Below are 23,743 nucleotides of genomic sequence, written 5' to 3' on the forward strand. Positions count from 1 at the left end.
TACACTCTGAAGATCCATTTGAAACAGGTGAACACAGAGCCATTCAAGGATTAGAAGGAGAGAAAGAGAGGAAGGCTGCAGTATAGGCAGACTAGCAAGTGATTCAATTAAGAGCACACTCAGAACTAGAGGGGAAAAAAAAAAAAAATTGTAGCAGACTTCTTTTTTCTCTCCTTTCTCAGCCAGTAATTTAACCCTTTTTTGGGCCGGTCAAACTGTCATGATTCTCAATGGCGAGAGAACATAGCCCAGCATATATGAGAACTAGCTCTTGGAAGATGGAAACTGTTGTGAATTTGGATTCTGGGCTCCCCCGGTGGCTACTGGTGGAATTGAACTGGTGTTTTCATCTTCTCTGTTCACCTGTTCCCATCAAGATGTGGGAGTCGCTATATAACCTTGCTGCTCTGTTAGTTGCTTGCCGGTCAACAATGTTATCAGAAGCCTCTCTGTGCTTGTTCCTGCTCCTAGACAACTACTAGATAAGTTGGACTCTTGTCCATGTTTGTTTTTGCATTTTTGTTCCAGTTCACAGCTGAAGTTTCGTTACTGTGTCTGGAAAGCTCTTGTGAACAGGAATTGCCACTCTGGTGTTATGAGTTAATGCCAGAGTTTTAAAGTAATTTCTGGATGGTGTTTTGATAGGGTTTTCAGCTGACCATGAAAGTGTCCTTTCTGTCTTCTGCTATGTAGTAAGTGGACCTCAAATTTGCTAAACCTATTTTCATACTACGTTTGTTATTTCATCTTAATTCACCGCCAATACATGTGGGGGGCCTCTGTCTCCTTTCGGGGTATTTCTCTAGAGGTGAGCTAGGACTGATATTTTCCTCTGCTAGCATTATTTAGTCCTCCGGCTGGTGCTGGGCATCTAGAATCAACGTAGGCATGCTACCCGGCCACTGCTAGTTGTGCGTTAGGTTTAGTTCATGGTCAGCTCAGTTCCCATCTTCCAAGAGCTAGTTCCTATATATGCTTATGCTATGTTCTCTTGCCATTGAGATCATGACAGTTTGACCGGCCCACTAAAGGGTTAAAATCCTTGGCTGAGAAAGGAGAGAAATAAGTAGTCTGCTGAAATTTTTTTTTTTTTTTTTCTCTCCTTCTAATCTTTGAATGGCTCTGTGTCCACCTGTTTGTAATGGATCTTCAGAGTGTAACTGCAGGTTTGAATAATCTCGCCACGAAGGTACAAAATTTGCAAGATTTTGTTTGTCATGCACCTGTATCTGAGCCGAGAATTCCTTTGCCGGAATTTTTCTCGGGGAATAGATCTGGGTTTCAGAATTTTCGAAATAATTGCAAATTATTTTTGTCCCTGAAATCTCGCTCTGCCGGAGACCCTGCACAGCAGGTCAGGATTGTGATTTCCTTGCTCCGGGGCGACCCTCAAGACTGGGCTTTTTCATTGACACCAGGGGATCCTGCGTTGCTCAATGTGGATGCGTTTTTTCTGGCCTTGGGGTTGCTTTATGACGAACCTCATTTGGAGCTTCAGGCAGAAAAAACTTTGATGTCCCTATCTCAGGGGCAAGATGAAGCGGAAATTTACTGCCAAAGATTCCGTAAATGGTCTGTGCTTACTCAGTGGAATGAGTGCGCCCTGGCGGCGACTTTCAGAGAGGGTCTCTCTGATGCCATTAAGGATGTTATGGTGGGGTTCCCTGTGCCTGCGGGTCTGAATGAGTCCATGACAATGGCTATTCAGATCGATAGGCGTTTGCGGGAGCGCAAACCAGTGCACCATCTGGCGGTGTCCACTGAGAAGTCGCCAGAGAGTATGCAGTGTGATAGAATTCTGTCCCGAAGCGAGCGGCAGAATTTTAGACGGAAAAATGGGTTGTGTTTCTATTGTGGTGATTCTACTCATGTTATATCAGCATGCTCTAAGCGCACTAAAAAGCTTGATAAATCTGTTTCCATTTGCACCTTACCATCTAGGTTTATTCTATCTGTGACCCTGATTTGCTCTTTGTCATCTATTACCACGGACGCCTATGTCGACTCTGGCGCCGCTTTGAGTCTTATGGATTGGTCCTTTGCCAAACGCTGTGGGTATGATTTAGAGCCTTTGGAGACTCTTATTCCTCTGAAGGGGATTGACTCCACCCCATTGGCTAATAATAAACCACAATACTGGACACAAGTAACTATGCGTATTAATCCGGATCACCAGGAGATTATTCGCTTTCTGGTGCTGTATAATCTACATGATGATTTGGTGCTAGGATTGCCTTGGCTGCAATCTCACAACCCAGTCCTCGACTGGAGAGCTATGTCTGTGTTGAGCTGGGGATGTAAGGGGGCTCATGGGGATGTACCTGTGGTTTCCATTTCATCATCTATTCCCTCTGAAATTCCTGAGTTCCTGTCTGACTATCGTGACGTCTTTGAAGAATCCAAGCTTGGTTCATTACCTCCGCACCGAGAGTGCGATTGTGCCATAGATTTAATCCCGGGTAGTAAATACCCAAAGGGTCGTTTATTTAATCTGTCTGTGCCTGAACATGCTGCTATGCGAGAATATATAAAGGAGTCCTTGGAAAAGGGACATATTCGTCCATCGTCATCTCCCTTAGGAGCCGGTTTTTTCTTTGTGTCAAAAAAAGACGGCTCTTTGAGACCATGTATCGATTATCGGCTTTTGAATAAAATCACTGTAAAATATCAATACCCTTTGCCGTTGCTGACTGATTTGTTTGCTCGCATAAAGGGGGCCAAGTGGTTCTCTAAGATTGACCTTCGTGGGGCGTATAATTTGGTGCGAATCAGGCAGGGGGATGAGTGGAAAACCGCATTTAATACACCCGAGGGCCACTTTGAGTATTTAGTGATGCCTTTTGGTCTTTCAAATGCTCCGTCAGTTTTCCAGTCCTTTATGCATGATATTTTTCGCGATTATTTGGACAAATTTATGATTGTGTATCTGGATGATATTCTGATTTTTTCGGATGACTGGGACTCTCATGTCCAGCAAGTCAGGAGGGTTTTCCAGGTTTTGCGGTCTAATTCTTTGTGTGTGAAGGGTTCTAAGTGTGTTTTTGGGGTACAGAGGATTTCCTTTTTGGGATATATTTTTTCTCCCTCTTCCATTGAAATGGATCCTGTCAAGGTTCAAGCTATTTGTGATTGGACGCAGCCCTCTTCTCTTAAGAGTCTTCAGAAATTTTTGGGCTTTGCTAACTTTTATCGTCGATTTATTGCTGGTTTTTCGGATATTGCTAAGCCATTGACCGATTTGACTAAGAAGGGTGCTGATGTTGCTGATTGGTCCCCTGACGCTGTGGAGGCCTTTCGGGAGCTTAAGCGCCGTTTTTCCTCTGCCCCTGTGTTGCGTCAGCCTGATGTTGCTCTACCTTTTCAGGTTGAGGTCGACGCTTCTGAGATCGGAGCTGGGGCAGTGTTGTCGCAGAAAAGTTCTGACTGCTCCGTGATGAGGCCTTGTGCCTTCTTTTCCCGTAAATTTTCGCCCGCTGAGCGGAATTATGATGTTGGGAATCGGGAGCTTTTGGCCATGAAGTGGGCTTTTGAGGAGTGGCGCCATTGGCTTGAGGGGGCCAGACATCAGGTGGTGGTATTGACTGACCACAAAAACTTGATTTATCTTGAGACCGCCAGGCGCCTGAATCCTAGACAGGCGCGCTGGTCATTATTTTTCTCTCGGTTTAATTTTGTGGTGTCATACCTGCCGGGTTCTAAGAATGTTAAGGCGGATGCCCTTTCTAGGAGTTTTGAGCCTGACTCGCCTGGTAACTCTGAGCCCACAGGTATCCTTAAGGATGGAGTGGTATTGTCAGCCGTTTCTCCAGACCTGCGGCGGGCCTTGCAGGAGTTTCAGGCAGATAGACCGGATCGTTGCCCACCTGATAAACTGTTTGTTCCTGATGATTGGACCAGTAGAGTCATCTCTGAGGTTCATTCTTCTGCGTTGGCAGGTCATCCTGGCATTTTTGGTACCAGGGATTTGGTGGCAAGGTCCTTTTGGTGGCCTTCCCTGTCACGAGATGTGCGAGGCTTTGTGCAGTCTTGTGACGTTTGTGCTCGGGCCAAGCCTTGTTGCTCTCGGGCTAGTGGATTATTGTTGCCCTTGCCTATTCCTAAGAGGCCTTGGACGCACATCTCGATGGATTTTATTTCAGATCTGCCTGTTTCTCAGAAGATGTCTGTCATCTGGGTGGTGTGTGACCGTTTCTCTAAGATGGTCCATTTGGTTCCTCTGCCCAAGTTACCTTCTTCTTCCGAGTTGGTTCCTCTGTTTTTTCAAAATGTTGTTCGTTTGCATGGTATTCCTGAGAATATCATTTCTGACAGAGGGACCCAATTCGTGTCTAGATTTTGGCGGGCATTCTGTGCTAGGATGGGCATAGATTTATCTTTTTCGTCCGCTTTCCATCCTCAGACGAATGGCCAGACCGAGCGGACTAATCAGACCCTGGAGACATATCTGAGGTGTTTTGTGTCTGCTGACCAGGATGATTGGGTTGCTTTTTTGCCATTGGCAGAGTTCGCTCTCAATAATCGGGCCAGCTCTGCCACTTTGGTGTCCCCGTTTTTCTGTAATTCGGGGTTTCATCCTCGATTTTCCTCTGGTCAGGTGGAATCTTCGGATTGTCCTGGAGTGGATGCTGTGGTGGAGAGATTGCATCAGATCTGGGGGCAGGTGGTGGACAATTTGAGGTTGTCCCAGGAGAAGACTCAGCTTTTTGCCAACCGCCACCGTCGTGTTGGTCCTCGGCTTTGTGTTGGGGATTTGGTGTGGTTGTCTTCTCGTTTTGTCCCTATGAGGGTCTCTTCTCCTAAGTTTAAGCCTCGGTTCATCGGCCCGTATAAGATATTGGAGATTCTTAACCCTGTTTCCTTCCGTTTGGACCTCCCTGCATCCTTTTCTATTCATAACGTTTTTCATCGGTCATTATTGCGCAGGTATGAGGTACCGGTTGTGCCTTCCGTTGAGCCTCCTGCTCCGGTGTTGGTTGAGGGTGAGTTGGAGTACGTTGTGGAGAAAATCTTAGACTCTCGTGTTTCCAGACGGAGACTCCAGTATCTGGTCAAGTGGAAGGGATACGGCCAGGAGGATAATTCTTGGGTGAATGCATCTGATGTTCATGCCTCTGATCTGGTTCGTGCCTTTCATAGGGCCCATCCTGATCGCCCTGGTGGTTCTGGTGAGGGTTCGGTGCCCCCTCCTTGAGGGGGGGGTACTGTTGTGAATTTGGATTCTGGGCTCCCCCGGTGGCTACTGGTGGAATTGAACTGGTGTTTTCATCTTCTCTGTTCACCTGTTCCCATCAAGATGTGGGAGTCGCTATATAACCTTGCTGCTCTGTTAGTTGCTTGCCGGTCAACAATGTTATCAGAAGCCTCTCTGTGCTTGTTCCTGCTCCTAGACAACTACTAGATAAGTTGGACTCTTGTCCATGTTTGTTTTTGCATTTTTGTTCCAGTTCACAGCTGAAGTTTCGTTACTGTGTCTGGAAAGCTCTTGTGAACAGGAATTGCCACTCTGGTGTTATGAGTTAATGCCAGAGTTTTAAAGTAATTTCTGGATGGTGTTTTGATAGGGTTTTCAGCTGACCATGAAAGTGTCCTTTCTGTCTTCTGCTATGTAGTAAGTGGACCTCAAATTTGCTAAACCTATTTTCATACTACGTTTGTTATTTCATCTTAATTCACCGCCAATACATGTGGGGGGCCTCTGTCTCCTTTCGGGGTATTTCTCTAGAGGTGAGCTAGGACTGATATTTTCCTCTGCTAGCATTATTTAGTCCTCCGGCTGGTGCTGGGCATCTAGAATCAACGTAGGCATGCTACCCGGCCACTGCTAGTTGTGCGTTAGGTTTAGTTCATGGTCAGCTCAGTTCCCATCTTCCAAGAGCTAGTTCCTATATATGCTTATGCTATGTTCTCTTGCCATTGAGATCATGACAGGAAACTATACTGACCATGAACTAAACCTGCCGCACAACTAGAAGTGGCCGGGTAGCATGCCTACGTTTTTTATCCCTAGATGCCCAGCGCCAGCCGGAGAACTACCTAATCCTAGCAGAGGAAAAGACAGTCCTGGCTCACCTCTAGAGAAATTTTCCCAAAAGGCAGACAGAGGCCCCCACATATATTGGCGGTGATTTTAGATGAAATGACAAACGTAGTATGAAAATAGGTTTAGCAAAATCGAGGTCCGCTTACTAGATAGCATGAAGACAGAAAGGGCACTTTCATGGTCAGCAGAAAACCCTATCAAAACACCATCCAGAAATTACTTTAAGACTCTAGCATTAACTCATAACACCAGAGTGGCAATTTCCGCTCACAAGAGCTTTCCAGACACAGTAACGAAACAGCAGCTGTGAACAGGAACAAAATGCAAAAACACACAAGGACAAAAGTCCAACTTAGCTAGGAGTTGTCTAGTAGCAGGAACATGCACAGAAGGCTTCTGATTACATTGTTGACCGGCATGAAACTGACAGAGGAGCAAGGTTATATAGCGACTCCCACATCCTGATAGGAGCAGGTGAACAGAGGGGATGATGCACACAAGTACAATTCCACAAGTGGCCACCGGGGGAGCCCAGAATCCAATTTCACAACATACCCCACGAGGTGAGATTTTGTATCGTGCCCTAGATCGATGTCGATTGACAGTCATTTTGTATTTCTTCCACTTTCTTACTATTGCACCAACAGTTGTCTCCTTCACACCCAGCATCTTACTTATGGTTTTGTAGCCCATTCCAGCTTTGTGGAGGTCTATGATCTTGTCCCTGACATCCTTATAAAGCTCTTTGGTCTTGCCCATGTTGTAGAGGTTAGAGTCTGACTGATTAATGTAGTCTGTGGGCAGGAGTCTTATATAAAGGTGACTATGTAAGACAGCTGTCTTTAATGCAGGTAACGAGTTGATTAGGAGCGTCTAACTGGTCTGTAGGAGCCAAACTTAAAAAATCAACAAGGGATCAAATAATTATTTCACTGTATATCTACAAGGTGTCCTTGTCCTGGACATGGGGAGCAGTGAATATTCCAGCAGCTGACATTGGTGTGTGGGGGCGCATAGCATTGACATCATGTGTTCCACCACTAACACGCTGAATTAAGCAGGATAGGGATCATATATACCAGGATGAGGGCCACATATATCAGGATGGGGACATATATACCAGGAAGTGGGCAACATATACCAGGATGGGGGCCACAGTATACTGGAAGCAGTGTTCAAAATGTTGAAATAAAAATTTGGCTGGGACATGAAGGGTTTTATTAACATGTTGTCAAAGGGCTTGCAATGTAAGGGTGGCTGTTTGAGAGGCTTAAAGTGAAACTGTAATTTTAATTTTTATATTACAAAAACAATAGTAAACATGAAAAGAAGAAACTTTGCAATATATCTAATATTAGGAAAATCTACTTCTTTATCCTTCTGGACAGACCATTCATTTTCAAAATTCCCCATTAACAGGCAAAATCTGTATTCTGTTAAGACAGATTGTTTTACTACTGGAATTGATGACAGTTGGTGATGATAAGATTCTATATAGAGGGGAGAAGGGGGAGGGTGGTAGAGGCAGAGCTCCTCCCACATCTTCCCTCTGTCACGGGGTTACTGCAACAGTGTGGAGCCAGAAGACTGCAGCATCTGATTGATCCTATTCCGGCACTGAGAAGAAGCACTTCTCCTTCATTTTAAATGTGTTTATTACTTCTGGCAGAACAGGGGTTAATTGACCATGTTGGAAATCCCTGTGCTCACAGCTGTGCTCGGTTAGCCACTCCTTCACCCTTTATAATCTGGGCTATGTTACAAATCCTTGTCCGATCAAGCCTTTGCTGCATGGCAACGGTGGGAGTTATTAGTGACTGTTGTTTGGCTCGTATGCGTGGTAATTCCTTATCCTTCTCTGTTTTTGTTTATTCCCCTACCTTCATTCCTCTGTTATATGTGAGTGAATATTTTGTATGCCTGGAATTTTCTGCTAACACTTGTGTGTGTTTCCTTGTTTGTCTGGTTGGTGTACTACGGTGCACAGTAGCGCCCCTCTTCCCTGGGGAAGAGAACAGATGGAGGGCTAACTCAGGAGATAAGGCAAGGGTGAAGGCCCCAGTGCCCTCAGAAGTATCCCAGGGAATAGGGTGAGCTAGGGTACCACCTAGTGTTAGGTACAGGGAAGGAGCCCCAGGTCCCGGGTCACCCAACAGCTGTGTCGTGACACTCCCCCCCATTTAAATAGAATCTTACCAGTAGTAACCATTATCTCCTATCTCACCGAATACAGATTTTCCCTGTTAAAGGGGAATTTTAAGAATGATACATTCAGGTGATTTTCCCTGCACCATCCCAGCAATTTAACCCTCTAAATGCTGCTAAATGCATTTAAAAGGCAGGCAGAGGGAAGGAGCTCATTGCAAGGGGTTGATCATTGCCTTGGTGACCTGATGTCGTCATGACAGCATCCGGGTCACCAGGTTCTAAAAGATACAGTACCTTGCGAAAGTATTCGGCTCCCTGGAACTTTTCAACCTTTTCCCACATATCATGCTTCACACATAAAGATACCAAATGTAAATTTTTGGTGAAGAATTAACAACAAGTGGAACACAGTTGTGAAGTTGAATGAAATGTATTGGTTATTTTAAATTTTTGTGGAAATTCAAAAACTGAAAAGTGGGGCGTGCAATATTATTCGGCCCCTTTACTTTCAGTGCAGCTAACTCACTCCAGAAGTTCATTGTGGATCTCTGAATGATCCAATGTTGTCCTAAATGCCTAATGATGATAAATATAATCCTCCTGTGTATAATCAAGTCTCCCTATACATGCACCTGCTCTGAGATAGTCTCAGGGTTCTGTTTGAAGCACAGAGAGCATCATGAAGACCAATGAACACAACAGGCAGTGTTTTTATTGTGTAAAACCACGAAAACATTAAAAAATATATAAATGTGGTATTGCTTTAATTGCACTGTCCCAAGGAATAGATCTGCCTTATTAATTTTGCACACGATGAACGGCAAAAAAAAAACCCAACAACTCCTTAATTGCTGATTTTTGCCCCCCCCAAAAAAAAAAAAAAATCAGAATTAGAAGTGATCAAAAAAATAATGTGCCTGAAAATGGTACCAATTAAAAAATTCAACTCATTCCACACAAAAAAAACACTCACATGACTGTCTCACATGATGCAGAAATATGGAAAAATAATAGCTCTCAAAATATGATGATACAAAAACTTGTTTTTGCAAAAAAAAGCGTCTTTTACTCTGTGACAGCTACCAAACATAAAAAAGTTATATGAATCTGGTATCGCAACGACCAGAAGAATAAAGTTGTCTAATCACTTATACTGCATAAAAAATAAATAAAACCAATTCTTCACCTGCTGTTGATATGTTCATTCTGTCTCCCAAAGATCGCATTAAAGGGAACCTGTCAGCAGATTTTGCCGATATTAGATGCGGCAACTGCCTTTCAGGGCATATCTACAGCATTCTATAATGCTGTAGATACTGTATTTTTCCGACCATAAGACGCATTTTTTTTCCTCCAAATTTGGGAGGAAAGTGTGGGTGCGTCTTATGGTCCGGATGTAGCATGTGGGGAGGGGGGCAGCAGTGAGTGGGATGCACTGTTATCCCACTTCAGGATGTCCCCGCTGCCTGGAATCAGCTCTGGGAAAACCACGTGGTCCCGATGATTAAGTGCAGTGAATATTCATTAGCAGCTCCCCGCCCACCGATCAGCTGAGCAGTGAGCCGGGAGCAGCAAATGAATACTGCACTTAAGCAGGGACACGCATGGCTCCCTCAGCGCTGATTGCTGCAGCAGCTAGGGAGATTTGTGTGTCCTGGGGAGGAGGAAGCAGCAGCAGCAGGGGCCAGAGCGGAGAGGAGATCGCTGTATACCTGCCTGCCATGCCTGGATGCCGAGTGCTGTGCACAAACAGGACCTGTGTGATGTCAGAAGTGGGCGGGCTGGAGCATCACATGGCAGCTCAGAGCCCTCCCTCTTCTTGACATCATCACAGGTTTTTCAGGCTCTCCACTAGAATCTGCAGGCTTCCTCAAAACCTGTGCTGTGGAGAGGCAACAAGAGGGAGGGCTCTGTGTGCAGTTATGGGATGCTTTTACCTCACCACAGTGGCTGGCTGCACAATTAAGAGGTTAGTCTTTACAATACACAATAAAGCACTCTGCCACTCCTGTGGTGAACTATAACTCCCAGCATGTCATAGGATCTGCAGGACATGCTGGGAGTTATAGTTCTCCCATGGGATTTTAAAGCAGCACTCCAGTGCTATTTTGCAGTGCTGGAGTGGTGCTTTATATATAAGCCCTGTGCCCCCATTCTTATACTCACCCTCCAGCATCTTCATAGAGTACTGTACAGACACCACACTGGTCCTGCAGCTTCCAACATAATAACATACTATTATATATAATAACACCACATATAATAGTATGTTATTTATGTTATTAAATATTTTACCACATTTTTTTGCTTCAAATATTTTTTTTCCCTATTTTCCACCTCTAAAACCTGGGTGCGCCTTATAGTCCGGTGCGTCTTATAGTCCGAAAAATACGGTAATCCCCTGGTCTGACCAGCAAGTGAAGAAAAATAAGTTATATTATACTCACCCCGGGGGGCGGTCTGGTCCGATGGGTGTTACAGGTCCAGGTCCGGCAACTCCCATCTTCTTGAGATGCCGCCTCCAGCTTCTTCATCGCTCCTCGGCATTGGCGCTCCTTCACAGGCATACTTCTCTGCTCTGTTGAGGGCAGTACTGCAGTGCGCAGGCTCTGGGAAAGGTCAGAGAGGCCCAGCACCTGCGTACTGCAGTACTTTACTCTGCCCTCAACAGGGCAGATAAGTAAGCCTGCACAGTAGTGCTGATGCCGGGTAGCGATGAAGAAGCAAGAGGGTGTCGTTGCAAGAAGATGGGGGCACCGGACCTGTGACACGCATCAGACCAGACCCCCCCCCCCCCCGGGTGAGTATAATATAACTTATTTTTCTTCACTTGCTGGTCAGACTGGGGCTTATCTACAGCATTATAGAATGCTGTAGATAAGCCCTGAAAGGCATCGGCTGTATTTTATAGCGGCAAAATCTGCTGACAGATGCCCTTTAAGGCTTGGCTCACATTTATCCTACGCTCTACGCTAAGGTCTAATTTCTAAATTGGTGTCACTTGTGGAGGTTTCCACTGTTTCGGCACATCAAGGGCTCTCCAAAGAGCCACTAATGATTCCAGGCCTGACGTGCACCCAAACAGTAGTGTTCCCTCGCATATGGGGTATCAGCATACTCAGTAGAAATTGCACAAAAAATTGCATGGTGCAATTTTTCCCTGACGCACCTGGAGGTTCAAGTTGCTCACCACTCATTTAGATACATTCCTTGTGGGGTTTAGTTTTGAATATGCGGACACTTGTGGGGGGGTTTCCACTGTTTAGACACATCATGGGCTGTCCAAATGCGACATGGCATCTGCTAATGATTCCAGCAAATTTTGCCTTCAAAAAGTCAAATGGGGCACCTTCCTTTTTGTGCGCCCAAACAGTAGTTTTCCTCCACATATTGGGAATCGGTGTACCCAGGAGAAATTGCATATCAAGTTGTACAGTGCATTTTCTAAAGTTACCCTTCTTAAAATTAAAAATGTGGGGCTAAAATAATATTTTTGTGGGAAAAATTAGATTTTTTTTATTTTCACAGCTCTACGTTATAAACCTTTGTGAAGTATCCCGGGGTTCAAGGTGCTGACCACACATCTAGGATACATTCTTTCAGGGGTCTAGTTTCCAAAATGGCATCACTTGTGGCGGGTTTCCACTGTTTAGGCAGATCAAGAGCTCTCCAAATGTGACATGGCATACCCTAATGATTTCAGTCATTAGGAAGGACCTACCGACAATCTGCAAGGACTTTGAAGAGTTGGGGAAGAAAGTAAAGGAACTGGATGCACAGGTAGTTTTTTCTTCTATCCTTCCAGTAGACGGGCATGGCACCAGGAGATGGAACAGGATCCTTGATGCGAACAACTGGCTAAGACGATGGTGCAGACAACAAGGATTCGGATTCCTGGACCACGGTGTGAATTACTTGTACGATGGACTCCTCGCCAGAGACGGACTACACCTCAACAAACCTGGGAAACACACATTCGCCAGAAGACTCGCTACACTCATCAGGAGGGCGTTAAACTAGAAGAAGAGGGGATGGGAAGAAAAACATTAGACTTGAACAAAGAAGACCCAGGAAAAGATACTCAGAAGGGAGGTAAGAACATTTCTAAAACAATCCACAGCGAGGAGATTGGAACAAAACAAAATCCTCTAAACTGCATGCTCGCAAACGCCAGAAGCCTGACAAACAAGATGGAAGAACTAGAAGCAGAAATATCTACAGGTAACTTTGACATAGTGGGAATAACCGAGACATGGTTAGATGAAAGCTATGACTGGGCAGTTAACTTACAGTGTTACAGTCTGTTTAGAAAGGATCGTAAAAATCGGAGAGGAGGAGGGGTTTGTCTCTATGTAAAGTCTTGTCTAAAGTCACTTTAAGGGAGGATATTAGCGAAGGGAATGAGGATGTCGAGTCCATATGGGTCAAAATTCATGGAGGGGAAAATGGTAACAAAATTCTCATTGGGGTCTGTTACAGACCCCCAAATATAACAGAAATCATGGAAAGTCTACTTCTAAAGCAGATAGATGAAGCTGCAACCCATAATGAGGTCCTGGTTATGGGGGACTTTAACTACCCGGATATTAACTGGGAAACAGAAACCTGTGAAACCCATAAAGGCAACAGGTTTCTGCTAATAACCAAGAAAAATTATCTTTCACAATTGGTGCAGAATCCAACCAGAGGAGCAGCACTTTTAGACCTAATACTATCTAATAGACCTGACAGAATAACAAATCTGCAGGTGGTCGGGCATCTAGGAAATAGCGACCACAATATTGTACAGTTTCACCTGTCTTTCACTAGGGGGACTTGTCAGGGAGTCACAAAAACACTGTGAACTTTAGGAAGGCAAAGTTTGACCAGCTTAGAGATGCCCTTAATCTGGTAGACTGGGACAATATCCTCAGAAATAAGAATACAGATAATAAATGGAAAATGTTTAAGAACATCCTAAATAGGCAGACGGTAAGCGGTTTATACCTTGTGGGAATAAAAGGACTAGAAATAGGAAAAACCCAATGTGGCTAAACAAAGAAGTAAGACAGGCAATTAACAGTAAAAAGAAAGCATTTGCACTACTAAAGCAGGATGGCACCATTGAAGCTCTAAAAAACTACAGGGAGAAAAATACTTTATCTAAAAAACTAATTAAAGCTGCCAAAAAGGAAACAGAGAAGCACATTGCTAAGGAGAGTAAAACTAATCCCAAACTGTTCTTCAACTATATCAATAGTAAAGAATAAAAACTGAAAATGTAGGCCCCTTAAAAAATAGTGAGGAAAGAATGGTTGTAGATGATGAGGAAAAGGCTAACATATTAAACACCTTCTTCTCCACGGTATTCACGGTGGAAAATGAAATGCTAGGTGAAATCCCAAGAAACAATGAAAACCCTATATTAAGGGTCACCAATCTAACCTAAGAAGAGGTGCGAAACCGGCTAAATAAGATTAAAATAGAGAAATCTCCGGGTCCGGATGGCATACACCCACGAGTACTAAGAGAACTAAGTAATGTAATAGATAAACCATTATTTCTTATTTTTAGGGACATAGTAACATAGTAACATAGACATAGTAACATAGGGACATAGTAACATAGTAACATAGTTAGTAAGGCCGAAAAAAGACATTTGTCCATCCAGTTCAGCCTATATTCCACCATAATTAATCCCCAGATCTACGTCCTTCTACAGAACCTAATAATTGTATGATACAATATTGTTCTGCTCCAGGAAGACATCCAGGCCTCTCTTGATCCCCTCGATGAGTTCGCCATCACCACGTCCTCAGGCAAGCAATTCCAGATTCTCACTGCCCTAACAGTAAAGAATCCTCTTCTATGTTGGTGGAAAAACCTTCTCTCCTCCAGACGCAAAGAATGCCCCCTTGTGCCCGTCACCTTCCTTGGTATAAACAGATCCATTTTTTCCTCACTACTTTTTAAGGGGCCTACATTTTCAGTTTTTATTTTATGTTACTATGTTACTATGTAATTTTGTTTCAAAAAGTCAAACGGTGCTCCTTCCCTTCCGAGCCCAACCATGCACCTAAACAGTGGTTTTCCCCTACATATGGAGTATCAGTGTTCTCAGGAGAAATTGCACAACACATTTTGGGGTCCATTTTCTTTTTTACCCTTGAAAAAAATAAAAATAATTGGGTCTAAGTTGGGTCTAAGTTAAAATTTCTGTGAAAAAAGTTAAATGTTAATTTTTTCCTTCCACATTCCATTATTTCCTGTGAAACACCTGAAGGATTAATAAACTTCTTGATTGTGGTTTTGAAGATTTTGAGGGGTGCAGTTTTTAGAATAGTGTCACTTGGGGATTTTTTATGTCATATAGACCCCTCAAAGTCACTTCAAATATGATGTAGTCTCTAAAAAATATGGTTTTGTACATTTTGTTGGAAAAATTAGAAATCGCTGGTCAACTTTTAAAGGGGAACTGTCACCCCAAAATTGGCCTATAAACTAAGGCCATCGGCATCAGGGGCTTATCTACAGCATTCTGTAATGCTGTGGATAAGTCCCTGATGTATCCTGAAAGATAAGAAAAGCAGGTTATATTATACTCACCCAGAGGCACACCCGCTGAGGTCCGGTCCGATGGACGTCGCGGTCCGGGTCCAACGCTTCCCATTTTCATTCGATGATGTCCTCTTCTTTCTTCCTGCCACGGCTCCTGCGCCGGCATACTTCATCTGTCCTGTTGATTTGGCGCGACCAATCAGCGACAGGCGCAGTCCGGCTGCGAATTAGCGTGGGATTTGAACCACACTTCTCTGAATGGTCGTGCCTGGCAGTATGGGGCTCTGAAATTCCTAGTGGCAGCTTTGGTTACCAGTAACAAAATCCAGCAATGTCCAGCTTATTTATTTATGTCCTTGTTTACATATAGCTATTTTCACCTTGCACTTTATGCCTCTTTATTTAAGCGTACCTGTCTTTATACACCAATACAGGATTTATTACTGCAAGCTGCTGTATTGCTTATACATAACTTTGGACATAATTTACCGATTTGCTCAGTGTTGGCTTGTTTTCCATTCGTATTCTGTGTGTTTGCATCTCCTTTTTTTTAAACTTATAATGACGTGTTCCAATAAAATTATTTACTTTTCATATAAAATGTCATTGGAGGACTATTTCTTTATATAGGTTGTTTCTTACCTCAACGAACTAGCAATCCATCTTATCTTGAGCAAGACGTATTTTAGCTGTTTCCAAAATAAATGATGACTTCATAAAGAAGTGGGAGGGGAAGAAGTGGAGTAAAGGTGGAGAAAAAATATATTTTGCAAAATTTATTATATTCACTTGTATGATTGATTTGTGTAAATTATGTTAAATTAGCAGCAACCATTTACATTTTTTTTACAATGAACAATACAAATCTACAGTTCATTTGCTGGGTTAAATTATTAATTTAGCTATTTAAAAAATAAGATTTTGCATTTGTTTCTTTCATTTTCCTACTCGTTATTATCATTTAATACTTTACTATATTGATATAATTAAATTATAAATCATTATTATTTTTTATTTCACTATTCAACATTCCAGAAAGTAACTTTAACCAAAAAATGGAAGCCATTAAAACCCAAAGTCAACAAAACTATCTTCTCTCACCAGGAAAGAAAAAAGAAAAACATGAAAAACATTTAGAGATAGACTCCTGAAATTCTAAGCAGCAATAGAGAAAACTGTGGTAATTAGTAAAAGCTAAAATGATCATCAGTCTATTTACATAGGAACCAGATGATTTATGTCACAATTACAGTCCGCCTGTTTCATGGTTTGTAGGCCTGAGTCCTGGAGGACTTGTTACTGTATTGGCAGTTCCATGTGATTATTTTTACGCCTTGCTTAATTAGCTCCACTGTGTGAATCCATTATTGATTTTTTCATTTACAGATTTGTTTTCTATTTTTCCAGTGTCAAAGCCATAAGTAATCTCCTTTGTATTCATATAAAAAGAATATATAATTTTTAACATAATTGGAACAATCTGTGATGTTTAGTATGATGGCATGAATACATTAAAATAATAAATAAATCATATTTAATTTGTGAACTTTGCTGTTCTCAACTGATGGATTTCTTGGCTTGAGAAAAACATCTGGGAGTGAAGATTCTGAAGACAATGTGAGCGAAATGGGGAAAAGAAGAGGCACTCAGGGTCAATTTGGCGAATTTGAATCTTGGTAAATTATTGCATCTGTACCAATGGAGCCTGGAGTCACCGTGAAAGGACCCCAGTAGGCACGGCTCAAGCAAACTGCCATACAGGTACCTGTCCCTGCACAGGAGAATGAATAAGGACTTTGCTTAGGACACTTAGTGGCAGCAGGGACCTCAGAGACAGTAAGCGCATAGTGGAAGGCTCCTACCTGACCTGCCAAGGGGATTCCACTTGTCTCTGGACTACCCGGACTTCTAATTCACCTGTTGCCGGTGCCCTGGACTGTGGCCTGTCACCCACAAGTAAACCAGGTAAAGACTTATAACCTGTCTCCTCCATTTATTCACCGGCCTTACCATCTACGCCACACACCATAGGACCCCTGGGGATCCCGCTTCACATGTAGGAAGTGTAACATATGGGCTGCCGCAACATTCCCCAGGGGACCCCTCTAATGCAGTGTCGGTCCCCCTATTGACCGAACTCCACAGGTGGCATCACAACAAACTTTGAACATTTAACCCCCTTTAACGTTGATGCCCAGGGCCACGGACCGGGTCGCAGCCACCGTGACATCCCTCTTTGCGACCGGACACGGTTCCGAGTACCCCACTGCCCTGTGGGCGCATCATATACATAAAGATTCTGTCCGCTACTCGGGCCAACCTGGTCTCAATCAGCATGTTTGCACCAGTAAAGTAACAAAACGTATACTCACCTCCAGTGCGAGAGCTCACTCTCCTGGGGCTCACTTGACAATTGTTATGTCAAGCAAGGCCTGCACCTAATTAGAGCTGGCTTCACTCTCCCTGCCTAAGGACATATCAGACATCAAAAGGAAGTGAGTGACTAGCCACAGCTCTGACTTCCTCTTGATGTCTGATTCATCCAAAGATGATGAGAGTGAAGCCAGTGCTGATTGGGTGCAAGGCTCGCGTGACATAACATTGTGATATTAGCCCGGGAGAGTGAGTCTTCAGTAAGGAAGAGGGGGCTCAAACTGTCCCTGCAGCTGGGGCCCTAACTATCCCTGTCCCGGGGGTACTCTTAAAGGTAGAGACGCCACACTGACCTCACTATGCTCCTGTATAAACCCTAATCTGTCCTCTTCCTCACCCCATCATGGGACAAAAATGAAAGGTAAACCAGATGCAAAGACACAACAGGGATAACAGAAAACCTCTATCATACAAAAGCGCTAACCAACAATATAGAGGAGGATAGGGACAGAGAGGAATAAACTAAATGGGAAAAGGGAACAGGAGATAAACACACACATACAACAGCAAACTACAGAACACCACAACTCTAACTCCAAACTTCAACTACTTAGCTTTAGCACACAGCACAGGAAGACGAATCTCGAATAGCCACAGTGAACTCTTAATATGGGATCCAAAAACACAAGCTAAATGGAAGATCTGTGATTCACAATGCCCAGTGATCTTCTATCCCCAGATCTCCCAGGTTGGCGTGACACACTCGTGACAGTCCTACATCGCTGGAACAGTGCTGATTGAAATGGGTCTGTCAGGGTAGTGGGCAAAGCCTTTAATTGCAGAGAACATGGTAAAATATACATAGAACAAATGCAATCAGATGAGTAGATGTGATTTGGAAAGTCAAAAATCTATTTGCTAAAATTTCCAGGTTTTTTTGCACTAGATGTCATAGAGTAGCTGTAATGTTTTTTACTTTAAGTTGAGTAGAACTTTTGACGGACAATAAGTGCAATAGGGTCTTATCCGGGTAAGATGAGGAGATTGTGGGCAATGGTGCTCACCTGGTAGGGTTGTGAGATAACAACCACTAAAAAGGATCAATACTGCTGCAGACCCATGGTTTGGAGAACATTAGAGACTGGAGTAAAATAGGTTAAATCTGCAATGCCTGTGAATGATGATGGAAAAGGAGTCAGAAATCCAGAAATTTGGTTTATTTGTTGGTTGACAAATAAACAGCATTTTTGCCTTTCTTACTCCTTTTCCATCATCATTTACTGGCAGTGCAGCGTTAACCGATTTTACTCCGGTCTCAGATACTATTTTAAGTGCATATAGTGTATCATAAGGAAATTTAAGTATTTTATCTTTCTGGTTAGATTACAGTCTTTCCAACCCTCCTACAAGGAGTCGTGCATTGCATTCCTACTATGACAGATTATTTCACAGAATTTCTTATCTGGGCTCTCTTCATAATTATGATTGCTACTGCATGTTTAAACCTCTCGTCTCTTCTGTTCCATATCTTTTTTTCAGGCAGCATTGCTTTATTTTATTATTATTTTAACCTAATTGTAATAGTAATATGGAAGATGTTTGCAGAATGATAAATTACTAGTCAAGAAAGTAGCTAAAGAAATAGAGCTGAAAAAGCAAATTTTATATCAGACTTGCTGCATTTTCCTAGGTTGGAGGGATGCTGTGAAAACAGGTTAGTTTACTGTCCATCTCAGCAAGATATAAACCTAAATTCACTGACAATTTTACATAAGCATTGTTGCATTTTGTTTATGGTGCAAAATTTGGCATTTTGGCTCCTGGTCAACCTGTAAGAAAAGATTAAAGGATAAAAACAAGAATAATGGAAGACAGGGAAATAAGGAGGGAAAAGAAGAAAACAAAGACATGGAAGGAAGCAGAAAAAAATAAGAAAGAAAAACAGAAGGGAATGTTAAATGAGAGAGAAGAATAACGGGAGGAAGGAAAGACAAAGAAGAAAATAAGCAAGAGTACGAGTAAGGAGACGGACATATTGCCCTTTTCACCAATGTTATTGCTATAATGTAAATTGTAATGTGTATCATGTCATAAATTATTGTGATGGAGATGTGTTGTAATGTGTTGCACTGTACTGCGAGGAAGCCGTTCTGCCCAGAAACAGGTAGTGAATAGGGTAAGAAAGAGTTAATGACTGATACTAGCCCATAGTGGGAGGGGCTATTGCAAGGCATGGTGACTGTTTTCCTTCTAGAAACTCAGACAGGACCTAGCTTATAGCTAGAGCAGACATTTGGTCTGAGTTTTTAGGAAGCCCTCATGCAGTGGGTGTTCTGTGGCAAGAAAGAAAGGAGATTGGGACAGAGATAGCAAGATTCTGAGTTGCTGACTGAGACAAGGAACATGTAACGACAGACTGACCTTCTAATGGAGTGCCTCCAAAACAGAAGGTTTCAATGGATGAGGACTTTAGTGGCAAGGCCCCTAGCCCTAAAAGTAATTGGTTGAGACGAACTGGTACGTGAACTAAGCCGACTTTCATGGGCAGAATCTGTCTAAGCGTCTGAGAGCACAAGGCTCTGCTTGGTCACTACCGGCTATTCCCTATCCCTCTCCTCCATGAGGAGAAAAGACGTGGATACTAATACTTCTGGGATTGCAAGGCTCTACTCTGGCCATAGTGACCAATTCCCTGATCCTCTTTTATATGAGGAGGATAGACGAGGAAAGGGAAAGTGACTGCAAAGCATTGGACTGTTGAGCTAGGGTGGGTTGTGCTGAGACTCACAGGACCAGGTACGGACTGGGGCTGAAATTCAGCCCTGGCATTTGAAATCACACAGGCCCATGCTGTCCTCATTCTCAGGCATCAGATGGGATATATTACTAATATTACCCTGGGTGGAGGGAAGCAAGATTTACTACAAGACCAATATTTCTAATGATACCTGTGGCCTGCTGTGGTAAGTGATGAAGTCAGCGACTTTGTGCTCCGTCACAACTCTTAATGGTATAGGTGTCTTGAGAACACCAATTCTGTTAACAACCTAGCAGACAAGGTGGCCCACGACCAGACAGGCTCTTCTGGCATTTGCCAGAATTGCCAGATGGCCAGTCCGGCTCTGCACAGGACCCACAAGAACGGAAACAATCCAGATGGATCTGCAAATGTGTCTGAATATGCTCTAAACAATGAAACATGCTGGAAGAAATGTGCCCTCTATCTGGTATATAAAGTTGATGATGAGGAATTGTTGAGTTAAGGACTGTTGTTTAAAGAGAACTGATATCTGTCATCGGGCCCTGGCCTGCCAATGACCACATGCAGCCTGCACGGGCGTAGCGCCCTCACAGCACAAGTCCTCACACCCAGCAAGGACCACCACTTTCATGTAGTGTGCCGGGGCGTCTGGAGTCAATACCTCATTCATGGCTACCGCCCATGTTACAGAAAGAAGGATGGAAAAATAGGACTCAAGGAATGAAGAGTAAGACAGAAATGATGGGAAAAAGGAAAAGCCAAGCAGATGAAGAGAAAGGAAGGCAAAGGAAGAAAATGAAGGGAGGAAGAAAGAAAGAATAAAGAAAAAGGAGAAAGGATCATAGAAAATAAAGATAGGAACAGGAAGGGTGATTTCAGTTTCTTAATCTAAAAAACATTTAACAAATTTAAAAAGGATAATAACTAAATACCAACATGCCAACACTTCTTTTCGCAGGAAAATTCTTCATATCGAACTGTGAATGTGTCACAGGATAAGTCTGCATAAAAGAGGACATTTCTTGGTATTTTAGGTCAGGGATGGAGCATGAATGTCCTCATTTAGAGCACTAACATTTATCTAATGATGGATCCTACATTCTTCATATGGATAGTTATTTTTAAAGACCTTTTAGTGAGCATGCTGTTGCCACTGATTACTTTTATTTGCAGGGTCTATAGTGTCTTGCCAGAATTAGGGCGAAGAACAGATGATTGCATGCTCCATAGTTTACTTTGCAAACATGGATAACTACAGATGGTTCAGTTAGAGATAACTTGCTGTTCCTTGGTTTAAATTCAGATTGGTCTGTTTTTTATAATGGCCACATTGCTCTCTTGCCTTTAAAGTGTTTTAATCATACTCAGTCTATGTTCTCCTTGATAATAATCCCTCACAATAGAATAACATTTACAAGGGTCAGAAAACATTATAGAAAACGGAGAAGACAATAGAAAATGAAGACAACATTCATGGAATGAGATCTGTTAGTTCCATGCTTTATTCATAACCATAAATGTACTCTTGCCAAACATTTATGCAAATGACAATGCTCATCACGTACAAACAAGATCCTTTTATTCAAAGCCAGCATGTTATATTCATTTATCAGATATCCTGACTTTATGGCTATGACATTTAAAACAAGCAGAATCCATTTTGCTCTTCTCCAGTATACAAAAGTATTACATCATACGCACATTATCTTTGACATTAGCTGAAGATATTTTTGACGGTTAATGGTTTATTACATTTCATTCAGTGAATTATGTGGTATAGAGTATTATTTCTTATTTGTTTATGATCAAATTGATCTTTGACACTTTCCTTTTAGTGGACAAAAATTTTTCTTTCTTATAAGATGCACACTAAACCTCCAGGTAAGATATTCACAATGTATAGGGATAGTTACTGTATTTTATAATTAATTGTGTACATGCGAAAAACATTTTCTACATACCTCTAAAAACCTTAAAACTAATGACTACATCTGAATAACAGGAAAGGTGCTGCATTAAAGGGGTATTATCATGTTATTATATTGGTACAGTTACGCAGCATAAAAATAGGTAAGTTTGAAATTGACTTGCTTTTTCTATCTGCTGTTATTCTTTTATTGTGAGAGCTTTTATCTTACTTAGTGTACAGCTTGTTGCCAAGGAGATCAATCAGAGCTTGGCTGTGTGAGCAGTAATTACATTGCAGGAAATGAGTTAACTCATGAGATCCCAGTAAGCTCTCTGCAACCCATTGATCTGTATAGATCAGTTTGCTGCACACCTCTCTCCCACTCGCTCTCAAGTCTAGACCAAGCTGCTGTGATCAGTCTTGCATAATCTGAGACATAAAAGAATTGGAGGGCACCATGAAATGAAAGGGATACACCTGAGGCATGTCAAAAAAACATTAGTCAAACAGTAAAGAAAAAGAGACAAGCCATATACACAGGGATCACCTAAAATACACTGATATTTTATTTGGTACTACAAAGAAAACAAAACCACATAAAATCATTTAAAAGTCATAAAATGACACAAATAGTATACGTTTAGGTCACAATAGATCTACAGCCCTCAATCAAGGTGATATGCAATACAGGCATATATAAATTCAAATATAGACAAGCATATGGTCAGCACACCAAAGAATATAAACAGAGATTAAATACAATGCTGATTAATGTAAAGTGTATTTGAGAGATACTCTGTTTATGAACAATTTAAACAAACAGATGTTAAAATAATAAGTATCCAGATAGTGTATAGCCGACACCCTGTAGGTTCCCCTCACGGTCTATGTATGGTATGGTCAGGGCTGCCACTAGAAATTTCAGGGCCCCATACTGGCAAAATTTTCGGGCCCCCTTGAGACTCCACCCAGGCTCCACCCCAGCCCCGCCTCCACGCTCCACCCCTCTAACTGTCCACAGTCCCACCGCTCTCTCTTGGAAAAACGCCACTTCTCACCTATCATACATTAACAGTTCCCATCACCAGATCACACATATAGCCGGCAGCTTTTGTTTTGGCCAAAAGATTTTTTAAGCCGCCACCATAACACGGTAGACACTTTTGGCCGGGCCCTACTCTGCTGTAACCTATTAAATATTTGTTAAAACATGCAAAACAATTTAGGTATATTTTTATTTATTTTTCAATTTTTAAAATGACCAATAATATCACATACATCGAACAAATACCACCGCACCATGTCCAGACCACATATTACCACCAGTGCCAAATAATATCATATACAAAGAACAAATACCGCTGCACCATGACCAGACCGCATATTACCACCACAGTGATCGAATAATATCACATACAAGGAACAAATACCGCAACACTGTGTCCAGACCACATAGTGACTGAATACTACAATTCTGATCAGTAATAAAAAAAAAGGACCATACTATCACCATAAGTGCCATTATACACAGGAGATCTGTACTTAGTATGCAGTGTCTGTGTACAGATAATACAGTGATCACTAGTGAAATTATACACAGGAGCTCTATACAGTATACAGTGTATAGTGTCAGTGTATAGGTAACACACTGACTCACCAGTGACGTCTCTAGGTGAAGTCCTTCATCTTTCATCATGCACAGACCGCCATCATTTCATCCAGCCAGGACTCGTCTCTGCAGCAAATAACAAAGTTATCTCAAGCTCCGCTTGTAGAACACATTACTTAATTTTACCCAACTTCTACATTACACCACATGAAGAAATAGAGGCGACATAGTATCACTCTACACAGTAACAGGACCACCCCCCCATTTAAAACAGTGTCCTCAAAAAATAAAATAAATACATCACTGCAGTAATAATATCCCTAAATTAGTCCCTATGGTAATAATATTCCCCATCCTGGCCACCGT

Source organism: Ranitomeya variabilis, chromosome 2, assembly GCF_051348905.1.
Source record: "Ranitomeya variabilis isolate aRanVar5 chromosome 2, aRanVar5.hap1, whole genome shotgun sequence".
NCBI classification, from domain to species: domain Eukaryota; kingdom Metazoa; phylum Chordata; class Amphibia; order Anura; family Dendrobatidae; genus Ranitomeya; species Ranitomeya variabilis.